We start from the raw sequence: 10,328 nt of genomic DNA, 5'->3' as shown, positions 1-10,328 counted from the left end.
CACGTATGATCTCAATCAAATCCCTTACAACTATACAGTGAAACTGACAAGCAGATTCAAGTGATTATATCTGATAGAAAGAGTGCCTGAAGAACTGTGGACAGAGGTTGCTGACATTGTACAGGAGGCAGTGTTCAAGACCACCCCCAAGAAAAAGAAATGCGAAAAGACAAAATGGTTGTCTGAGGACGCCTTACAATTAGCTGAGAAAAAAAGAGACGATAAAGGAAAAGGAGAAAAGGAAAGATACACCCATCTGAATACAGACTTCCAGGAATAGCAAGGAGAGATAAGAAAGCCTGCCTCAGTGATCATGCAAAGACATAGAGGAAACCAATGAAATGAGGAAGATGAGGTATCTCTTCAAGAAAATTGGCGATACCAAGGGAACATTTCATGCAGAGATGGGTACAATAAAGGACAGAAATGGTATGGACCGAACAGAAGCAGAAGATATTAAGAAGAGGTGGCAAGAAGACACAGAAGACTATTCAAAACAATCTCATGACCCAGATAACCACGATGGTGTGATCATTCACACTCACCTAGAGCCAGACATCCTGGAGTCTGAAGTCAAATACGCCTTAGGAGGCATCACGACGAACAAAGCTAGTGGAGGTGATGGAATTCCAGATGAGCTATTTCAAGTCCTAAAAGATGATGCTGTGAACGTGCTGCACTTAATAGGCCAGCAAATTTGGAAAACTCAGCAGTGGCCACAGAACTGGAAGAGATCCGTTTTCATTCCAATCCCAAAGAAAGGCAATGCCAAAGAATGCTCAAACTACCACACAATTGCACTCATCTCACACGCTAGCAAAGTAATGATCAAAATTCTCCAAGCCACGCTTCAACAGTATGTGAACCAAGAACTTCCAGATGTACAAGCTGGATTTAGAAAAGGCAGAGGAACCCGAGATCAAATTACCAACATCCGCTGGATCATCAAAAAAGCAAGAGAGTTCCAGAAAAACATCTACTTCTGCTTTATTGGATACAACAAAGCCTTTGACTGTGTGGATCACAATCAACTGTGGAAAATTCTTCAAGAGATGACAGTACCAGACCACTGGACCGGCCTCCTGTGAAATCTGCATGCAAGTTTAGAAGCAACTGTTAGAATGGACATGGAACCATGGACTGGCTCCAAATTGGGGAAGGAGTACGTCAAGGCTGTATATTCTCACCCTGCTTACTTAACTTATATGCAGAGTACATCATGCGAAATGCCAGGCTGGATGAAACAATTGCCAGGAGAAATGTCAATAACTTCAGATATGCAGATGACACCATCCTTATGGCAGAAAGTGAAGAACTCTAGAACTATACAACCTCTGGATGAATGTGAAAGAGGAGAGTGAAAAAACTGGCTTAAAACTCAAGATTCAAAACACAAAGATCATGGCATCTGGTCCCACTACTTCATGTCAATAGATGAGGAAACAATGGAAACAGTGACAGAATTTATTTCCTTGGGCTCCAAAATCACTGCAGATGGTCATGCAGCCATGAAATTAAAAGATGCTTGATCCTTTGAAGAAAAGTTATGATCAACAAGATAGCATATTAAAAAGCAGAGACATTACTTTGCTGACAAAGGTCCATCTAGTCAAAGCTATGGTTTTTCCTGTAGTGAGGTATGGATGTGAGAGTTGGACCATAAAGAAAGCAGAACACAGAAGAATTGATGCTTTTGAACTGTGGTGTTGGAGAAGACTCTTGAGAATTCCTTGAACTGCACAGAGATCAGAGCAGTCAGCCCTAATGGAAATCAGTCCTGAATATTCACTGGAAGGACTGATGCTGAAGCTGAAGCACCAATACTTTGGCCACCTGATGCGAAGACTGAACTCATTGGAAAAGACCCTGATGCTGTGAAGGATTGAAGGCAGGAGAAGGAGAGGACAAGATGAGATGCTTGGATGGCATCACCGACCTGATGGGCATGAGTTTGAGCAAGCTCTGGCAGTTGGTGCTGGACAGGGAAGCCCGGCATGCTGCAGTCGTGGGGTCACAAAGAGTTGGACGTGACTGAGCAACTGAACTGATCTAATTACATTGGGCCCACAGATAATTGGGGGAAATTCCCTATCTTGAATCAACTCTTTAGTAAACTTAATGGACCTGAAAAATCCACTTGCCATGTAATATAACATGACTACCCAGATGATGTCACATCCATGAGAGGAGAACTGTTTATTATTTATAAAATTACCAATATGTTCTCAACACTATGAGCAATCTTTACCTCTTGTGATGGTTTCTTACGAGGAAGAAGCTAGTATAAGGGGATATGCCCTCACAATTTTTAGTGGTCTTATCTTTTGTCTGACTCTTTGTGACCCCATGGATTGCACCATGGCAAGCTTCCCTGTCCATCACCAACTCTTGGAGCTTACTCAAACTCATGTCCATAGAGTCGGTGATGTCATCCAACCATCTCATCCTCTGTTGTCCCCTTCTCCTCCTGCTTTCAATCCTTCCCAGCATAATGGTCTTTTCAAGTGAGTCAGTTCTTCTCATCATGGGCCAAAATATTGGGGTTTCAGCCAGCATCAGTCCTTCCAATGAATATTCAGGACTTATTTCCTATAGGATGGACTGGTTGGATCTCCGTGAAATCTAAGGGAGTCTCAAGAGTCTTCTCCAACACCACAGCTCAAAAGCATCAATTCTGCAGTGCTCAGCTTTTTTTACAGTCCAACTCTCACATCCATACATGACTACTGGAAAAAACGTAGCCTTGACTAGACGGACCTTTGTTGGCAAATAATGTCTCTGCTTTTTAATATGCTGTCTAGGTTGGTCATAACTTTACTTCCAAGGAGCAAGCATCATTTAATTTCATGGCTGCAGTCACCATCTGCAGTGATTTTGGAGCCCCCCAAAATAAAGTCAGCCACTGTTTCCATTGTTTCCCCATCTATTTGCCCTGAAGTGATGAGACCAGAGGCCATGATCTTCGTTTTCTAAATGTTGAGCTTTAAGCCAACTTTTTCACTCTCCTCTTTCACTTTCATCAAGAGGCTCTTTAGTTCTCTTGCGCTTTCTGCCATAAGGGTGGTGTCATCTGCATATCTGAGGTTATTGATATTTCTCCCTGCAACCTTGATTCCAGCTTGTGCTTCATCCAGTCTGTAATTCTGCATGATGTACACTGCATTTAAGTTGAACAAGCAGGGTGACAATAAACAACCTTGACATACACCTTTCTCGATTTTGAACCAGTCTGTGGTTCCATGTCCAGTTCTCACTGTTTCTTCTTGACCTGCATACAGATTTCTCAGGAGGCAAGTCAGGTGGCCTGGTATTCCCATTCTATGGATTTCTCAGGAGGCAGATCAGGTGGTCTGGTATTCCCATTCTTTAAGAATTTCCACAGTTTGTTGTGATCCACACAGTCAAAGGTTTTGGCATAGTCAATAAACCAGAAGTAGATGTTTTTCTGGAACTCTCTTGCTTTCTCGATGATCCAATGGATGTTGGCAATTTGATCTCCGGTTCCTCGGCCTTTTCTAAATCCAGCTTGAATGTCTGGAAGTTCATGGTTCACATACTGTTGAATTGGTTACAGTAAAGCTTAAAGGGTTTAAAGACTCATATATCTGCATTTTAAATGGTATGTTTCAGAAATACCAGAACACATAAATGTGTTTTCATCATATCAGTAGAGAGCCATAGAATTTCTTTGAGGTATAGCAAATATTGAAAAACACAGTGGACTTTGAACATGATGAGCTGACATCACTCCCCCACCCCTGCATCACTGGACACCAGTAAACAGCCTCTCCTTCCTGAACCTGTGAGTTCACATCCTATGACTGATATTGTGAAGGAAGAGGTAGAATGCTGTTGAGTGTTGTTTCCTTAAAATTTTAGCTTTCCTCTTTTACTGTATCTGCATTTAAAACAGTTTTGAGGGTATTTTAAATAAGCAAGATATTTTCCCCCTGAGCTGAAATTAGAAAGTAACCCTGACTGATTAAATACTATGTGGTGTATGTATGCAATGAAATACAACTCAGCCATAAAAAGAATGAAATAATGCCATTTGCAGCAACATGGATAGAGTTAGAGATGATCATACTCAGGGGAGTAAGCCAGAAAGAGAGCAACAAATACCACGTGATATCATTTATGTATGGAAACTAAAATACTGGGGCCTCCCAGGTGGTGCTGGGGGTAAAGAACCCTCCTGCCAATGAAGGAGACATAAGAGATGTGGGTTCCATCCAAGTCTGATCCACTACTTGGGTCAGGAAGATTCCCTGAGTAGTGCATGGCAACCCACTCCAGTATTCTTCCCTGGAGAATCCTCATGGACAGAGAAATCTGCTAGGCTGCAGTCTGAAGGGTTGAACATGACTGAAGCAACTGAGCGAGAGAAAACATGACACAAATGAGCTTATCTATGAAGAACAACAGACTCACAGACATAGAAACAGAATTGTGGTTCCCAAGGGGGAAGGTGGGGGAAGGATGGATTGGGAGTTTGAGATTAGTAGATGAAAACTATTAAAGACAGAATGTATCAAGAACAATGTCCTACTGCACAGCACATGGAACTATAGTTAATATCTTGTGATAAGCCATGGTGGGAGAGAATATGAAAAAAAATATCACTAAATCACATTGCAGTACAGCAGACATTAACACCATACTGTAAATCAACATCATATATCAGAAAAATAAAATTTTAAAACCTGAATATGTCAGATATGAAGTGAAGTGAAAGTCACCCAGTCGTAGCCAACTCTTTGCAGCAGACATTAACACCATACTGTAAATCAACATCATATATCAGAAAAATAAATTTTTAAAAACTGAATATGTCAGATATGAAGTGAAGTGAATGTCACCCAGTCGTAGCCAACTCTTTGAGACCCCCATGGACCGTAGACTGCCGGGCTCCTCTCTCCATGGAATTCTCCAGGCAAGAATACTGGATTGGGTAGGCGTTCCCTTCTCCAGGGCATCTCCCCAACCCAGGGATCGAATCCAGGTCTCCTGCATTGCAGGCAGATTCTTTATCATCTGAGTCACCAGGGAAGCCCAAGAATACTGGAGTGGGTAGCCTCTCCCTTCTCCAGCTGATCTTCCTGACCCAGGAATTATACTGGGGTTTCCTGCATTGCAGGTGGATTCTTTACCAGCTGAGCTACCAGGGAAGGTATGATAACATGACAAACTGTGGAATTAATGAATGGATCCTCTGCCACGTCCTTCATTTCCAGCTCACCCTTCTTACAAGTAGATGTTACCAAGCTGAATGTGGGTCCATAGGAGTCTTTCAACGTATTGTTGCATGCAATTTTCTAATATTTTGTGGATGGTTTTTGCATCTATGTTTATGAGAGATTCTGGCCCGTAATTTTCTTTATATATATTGCCATTTTGTGCTTTTGGTATCAGAGTGATGTTGGTCTCATTAAATGAGGTAAAAAGCGTTCTCTTCAGTTTTTTTGGAAGTGCTTGGGAAGCATCGGTATTAACTCTTTGAATGTTTGGTAAAATTCACTTGGGAAGCCATTTGGTCCTGAATTTTTGTTTGGGGAAGTTTTCTATTACTATTTCAAGCACTGGACGAGTGATCAGTCTAGTCAGGTTTTTTATTTCATGATTCAGTCTTGGAAGGTTGTATGATTCTAAAAATGGACCTTATTCTTCTGGTCTGTCCAAGTTTGTTGGCATAGATAGATGTTCACAATATTGTCACAATTATTTGTATTCTTGTGTAATTATTGCTCTTTTTCTTCTTGTTTCATAATGTATTGATCAGAACCTTCTCTCTCTCTTTTTTAAAAGTGAGTCTAATTAAAGGTTTCTCAATTTTGTTTCCCTTTCCAAAGAACCAGTACTTAGTTTGATTGACCTTTTAAAAAATATTTATTTCTGTATCTGGGTGCACTCTGCCTTAGTTGTGGACTCGGTATCTTTAGTTGCGGCATGCAAAGTCTTAGTTGTCGCATGTACTATCGAGATCCTGGACCATGGATCAAACCCAGGCCTCCTGATTGGGAGCATGGAGTCCCAGTGGACTTAGCTACTGGATCACCAGGGAACTCCCTGATTGATCTTTTCTACTGTCTTTTTAGTCTCTGTTTTATTTATTTCCACACTAATTTTATCATTTCCTTCATTCTCCTGACTTTGGGCTTTGTTTGTTTCTCTTTTCTAGTTTCTTTAGGTGTATGGCTAGAATGTTATTTGAAATTTTCCTTCTTTCTTTAGGTGGGCCCATATTGCTGTAAACTCCTCTCTCACTTTTCTAGTTCTCTTCTCAAAGATGGCTTCTTCATTTCATACCATTGTGAGTGGAATATAGGATATATGTGATTTCTACTTAAATGTGTTGAAATTTGTTTTGGGTTCCAATATATGGTCTATCCTTGAGCAATCGAGCCAGGAGCAGTACCCATGGCTGACAACTCAGAGAAATGGATGCGTTGGTGAGTGAGTAGTCTGAGCCACAGATTGGGTACCCCAGTCCTAGGGTCCTGCGTGTTTGATACAAGCCACACTGTCTGGTGGGAGAAGCGCTGGGACGAGAAGAAGAGCTATAGGAAGATAGGACTATGCTCATGAGGAGCACACATTGACTAGTCCATGAGGCAGGGAAGACAGAGGTCTACTCAAGTAGCTGCTGTTTTACCACAACCAACTCACCACACACTCCAGCCCCAGTGGAATGAACACACCAGTCCTCCTCCCTACATGGCACTGGATCTGGAGCAGTCACTGTGAGGGAAGAGTTGACGGAGGGACACAGAGATAACCCACAGCCAGGGCAGAGCCTGGGTGGAGCAGTGGCAGCCACTGTTGGTGTTGATTCAAGCAACCCCTCAGAAGCAGCCCAGAGATCATATGACAGCTATTTCACTACAGCTCATTACACAGGGATAATTTGCAGGTAAATATGCAAAGAACTGCCTACCCTGAGGAGCAGTTTCACAACAGTGCAGGAGTGACAGAGGATGGGGAAACTTTAGAGACACAAGGGACTTTCCACCCAGACAAGACAGAGGGGTCTGCTCTAGTGGCTGCAGAGTTTCCCACGACCATCTACCACCTACTCATGTGCCCAGCCTGAACACAGCAAATGCTTCTGCCCAACTCAATCCATGTCATATCGCTGCATTGGATCTAGGGAGCCTACAACCAGAGAGAAGACTTCACCAAGGGACACAGAACAACCTGGTTCTGGGACAGAGCTGTTCCACAACAGCTCACTTACCAACCAATGCTTAGGGTCCCCGTGAGCTCCTGCAAGCTGTAAAGAGCAGCTCCATAACAGGGTGGGGGTTGCAAAGACAGGGAGCAGTCTTCAACTGTGAAGGACAATGGGAACTTGCACTTGAGGCTGCGACAGCACAGCCATTGGCACCTACATAGGCAGAGCATCAGACCCCTGTCTGCCCATGGTTCCCAATTGATTCAGAGGTCTTCTTACTCTGGGGAAATGGACCCACTGTGTGGAGAGGAACAACACACACTTAGAAGAACGAGATTCACCTTGGGCCTGACCCACAGGGTTTCTGTTCCAGCACCTAACTGGATTTTTAAAAAAATGAGTTCTTTCACTATGTTTCCTGCAAGAGACTTACCTCAGATATAAATCTGCAAAGAGACAAACACACAGAGACTAAACAACACACTACTAAAACATGATAGTGAAAGGTTGTTGTTGAACAATACAAAGACGCCAGGATTTTTGGCCTTCGGAGGATAAGATTTCAACATGGGGCCAGAGACGAGCCTTGATCACTCAGAGCTTTTGTGTAATAAAGTTTTATTAAAGTATAAAGGAGATACAGAAAGCTTCTGACATAGGCATCAGAAAGGGGCAGAAAGAGTACCCCCCTGCTAGTCTTCAGCTGGATGTTATATAGTCACTAACCGTCTGTTAATGAAAGAAAGGAATGTCTTAAAACTCAGAATGGCACAAGGCCCCTCATCCATAAGATGCATTTTGGGATAATCTTGACACTAGACGACTCATCCCAGGCCATAAAATGATTAACTTGAATCTTGTAGAAGGGCAGATTACCATACAAATAATTTTGTTTACATAGGTTAGGGGAACAATATCTGAGTATAATATTCTGCTTTGTCAAGTAGCTTCTGAGCCATTAGGAGGAACCGACTTGAAGACAGAGTCTGGGGTAAATGCACAGTATATTAAATAGCTTAAGACAAACATTTCCATAAGAAAAATGCATTGGTTATGTCAAGGTTTGAGAATAGTTAACTTCAGGTGAAACCAGGTGTCATTATGGCAACACAGTATGTTAAGAGAAACCTCCTTTTAAATTTGTATAGAGAAGAAAAAAATATTGCTAGTTTGTTTCCTCCTGCCACTTAAGAGAGACAAAAATGTCTGACACTTGCAGGCTATTTCCTCCACTTGGAGACTCCTGGCCTTCCTGCCTGTCACCCTCTCAATAGGTTCAAAAAACATATCAAGAGTAAATCAGAAATTACCAGAAGACAAATGAGAATAACAACACAACTTTCCAAAATTGATGGAACACAGTAAACACACTTCTAAGAGAAAACCTTATACCAATACAGGCCTATTTCAAATGTCTGAAAAAATCTAAAGAAAAAGCCCAAATCCACTTAACTGACCAAATTTCTAGAAACAGTCTTTGATGCTCGGGGCTGGTGCACTGGGATGACCCAGAGGGATGGTATGGGGAGGGACATGGGAGGGGGATTCAGGATGGGGAACACGTGTACACCCATGGTGGATTCATGTGGATGTATGGCAAAAGCAATACAATATTGTAATTAGCCTGCAATTAAAATAAATACATTTATATTAAAAAATAAGACTGAATTAGGAAGAAATAGACAATCTAGAAAGCAAAAAAGCAAAATGGCTGTCTGAGGAGGCCTTACAAATAGCTGTGAAAGGAAGAGACGTGAAAAGCAAGGGAGAAAAGGAAAGATATACTCATTTGAATGCAGAGTTCCAAAGAATAGCAAGGAGAGATAAGAAAGCCTTCTTCAGCGATCAATGCCAAGAAATAGAGGAAAACAACAGAATGGGAAAGACTAGATATCTCTTCAAGAAAATTAGAGACACCAAGGGAACATTTCATGCAAAGTTGGGCGCAATAAAGGACAAAAATGGTATGGACCTAACAGAAGCAGAAGATATTAAGAAAAGGTGGCAAGAATACACAGAAGAACTGTACAAAAAAGACCTTCACAAGCCAGATAATCATGATGGTGTGATCATTCACACTCACCTAGAGCCAGACATCCTGCAATGTGAAGCCAAGTGGGTCTTAGGAAGTATCACTACGAACAAAGCTAGTGGAGGTGATGGAATTCCAGTTGAGCTATTTCAAGTCCTAAAAGATGATGCTGTGAAAGCGATGCACTCAATATGCCAGCAAATTTGGAAAATTCAGCAGGGGCCACAGGAATGGAAAAGGTCCATTTTCATTCCAATCCCAAAGAAAGGCAATGCCAAAGAATGCTCAAACTACTACACAATTGCACACATCTCACACGCTAGTAAAGTAATGCTCAAAATTCTCCAAGTCAAGCTTCATCAATACATGAACTGTGAACTTCCAGATGTTCAACTGGTTTTAGAAAAGGCAGAGGAACCAACCAGAGATCAAATTGCCAACATCTGCAAAAAAGCAAGAGAGTTCCAGAAAAACATCTATTTCTGCTTTCTTGACTATGCCAAAGCCTTTGATGTGTGGATCACAATAAACTGTGAAAAATTCTGAAAGAGGTGGGAATACCAGACCACCTGACCTGCCTCTTGAGAAACCTATATGCAGGTCAGGAAGCAACAGTTGGAACTGTACATGGAACAACAGACTGGTTCCAAATAGGAAAAGGAGTATGTCAAGGCTGTATATTGTCACTCTGCTTATTTAACTTATATGCAGAGTACATCATGAGAAATGTGGGGCTGGAGGAAGCACAAGCTGGAATCAAGATTTCTGGGAGAAATATCAATAACCTCAGATATGCAGATGAAAAGACCCTTATGGCAGAAAGTGAAGAGGAACTAAAAAGCCTCTTGATGAAAGTGAAAGAGGAGAGTGAAAAAGTTAGCTTACAGCTCAACATTCAGAAAACTAAGATCATGGCATCCAGTCCCACCACTTCATGGCAAATAGATGGGGAAACAGTAGAAACAGTGGCTGACTTTATTTTGGTGTGTGTGGGGGGGGGCTCCAAAATCACTGCAGATGGTGATTACAGCCATGAAATTAAAAGACGCTTACTCCTTAGAAGGAAAGTTATGACCAACCTAGATAGCATATTGAAAAGCAGAGACATGACTTTGTCCACAAAGG

This window comes from Bos javanicus, chromosome 18 (assembly GCF_032452875.1).
Source record: "Bos javanicus breed banteng chromosome 18, ARS-OSU_banteng_1.0, whole genome shotgun sequence".
Lineage (NCBI taxonomy): Eukaryota > Metazoa > Chordata > Mammalia > Artiodactyla > Bovidae > Bos > Bos javanicus.
The sequence above is the reverse complement of the archived record's forward strand: the minus strand, read 5'-3'. Positions refer to the sequence as shown.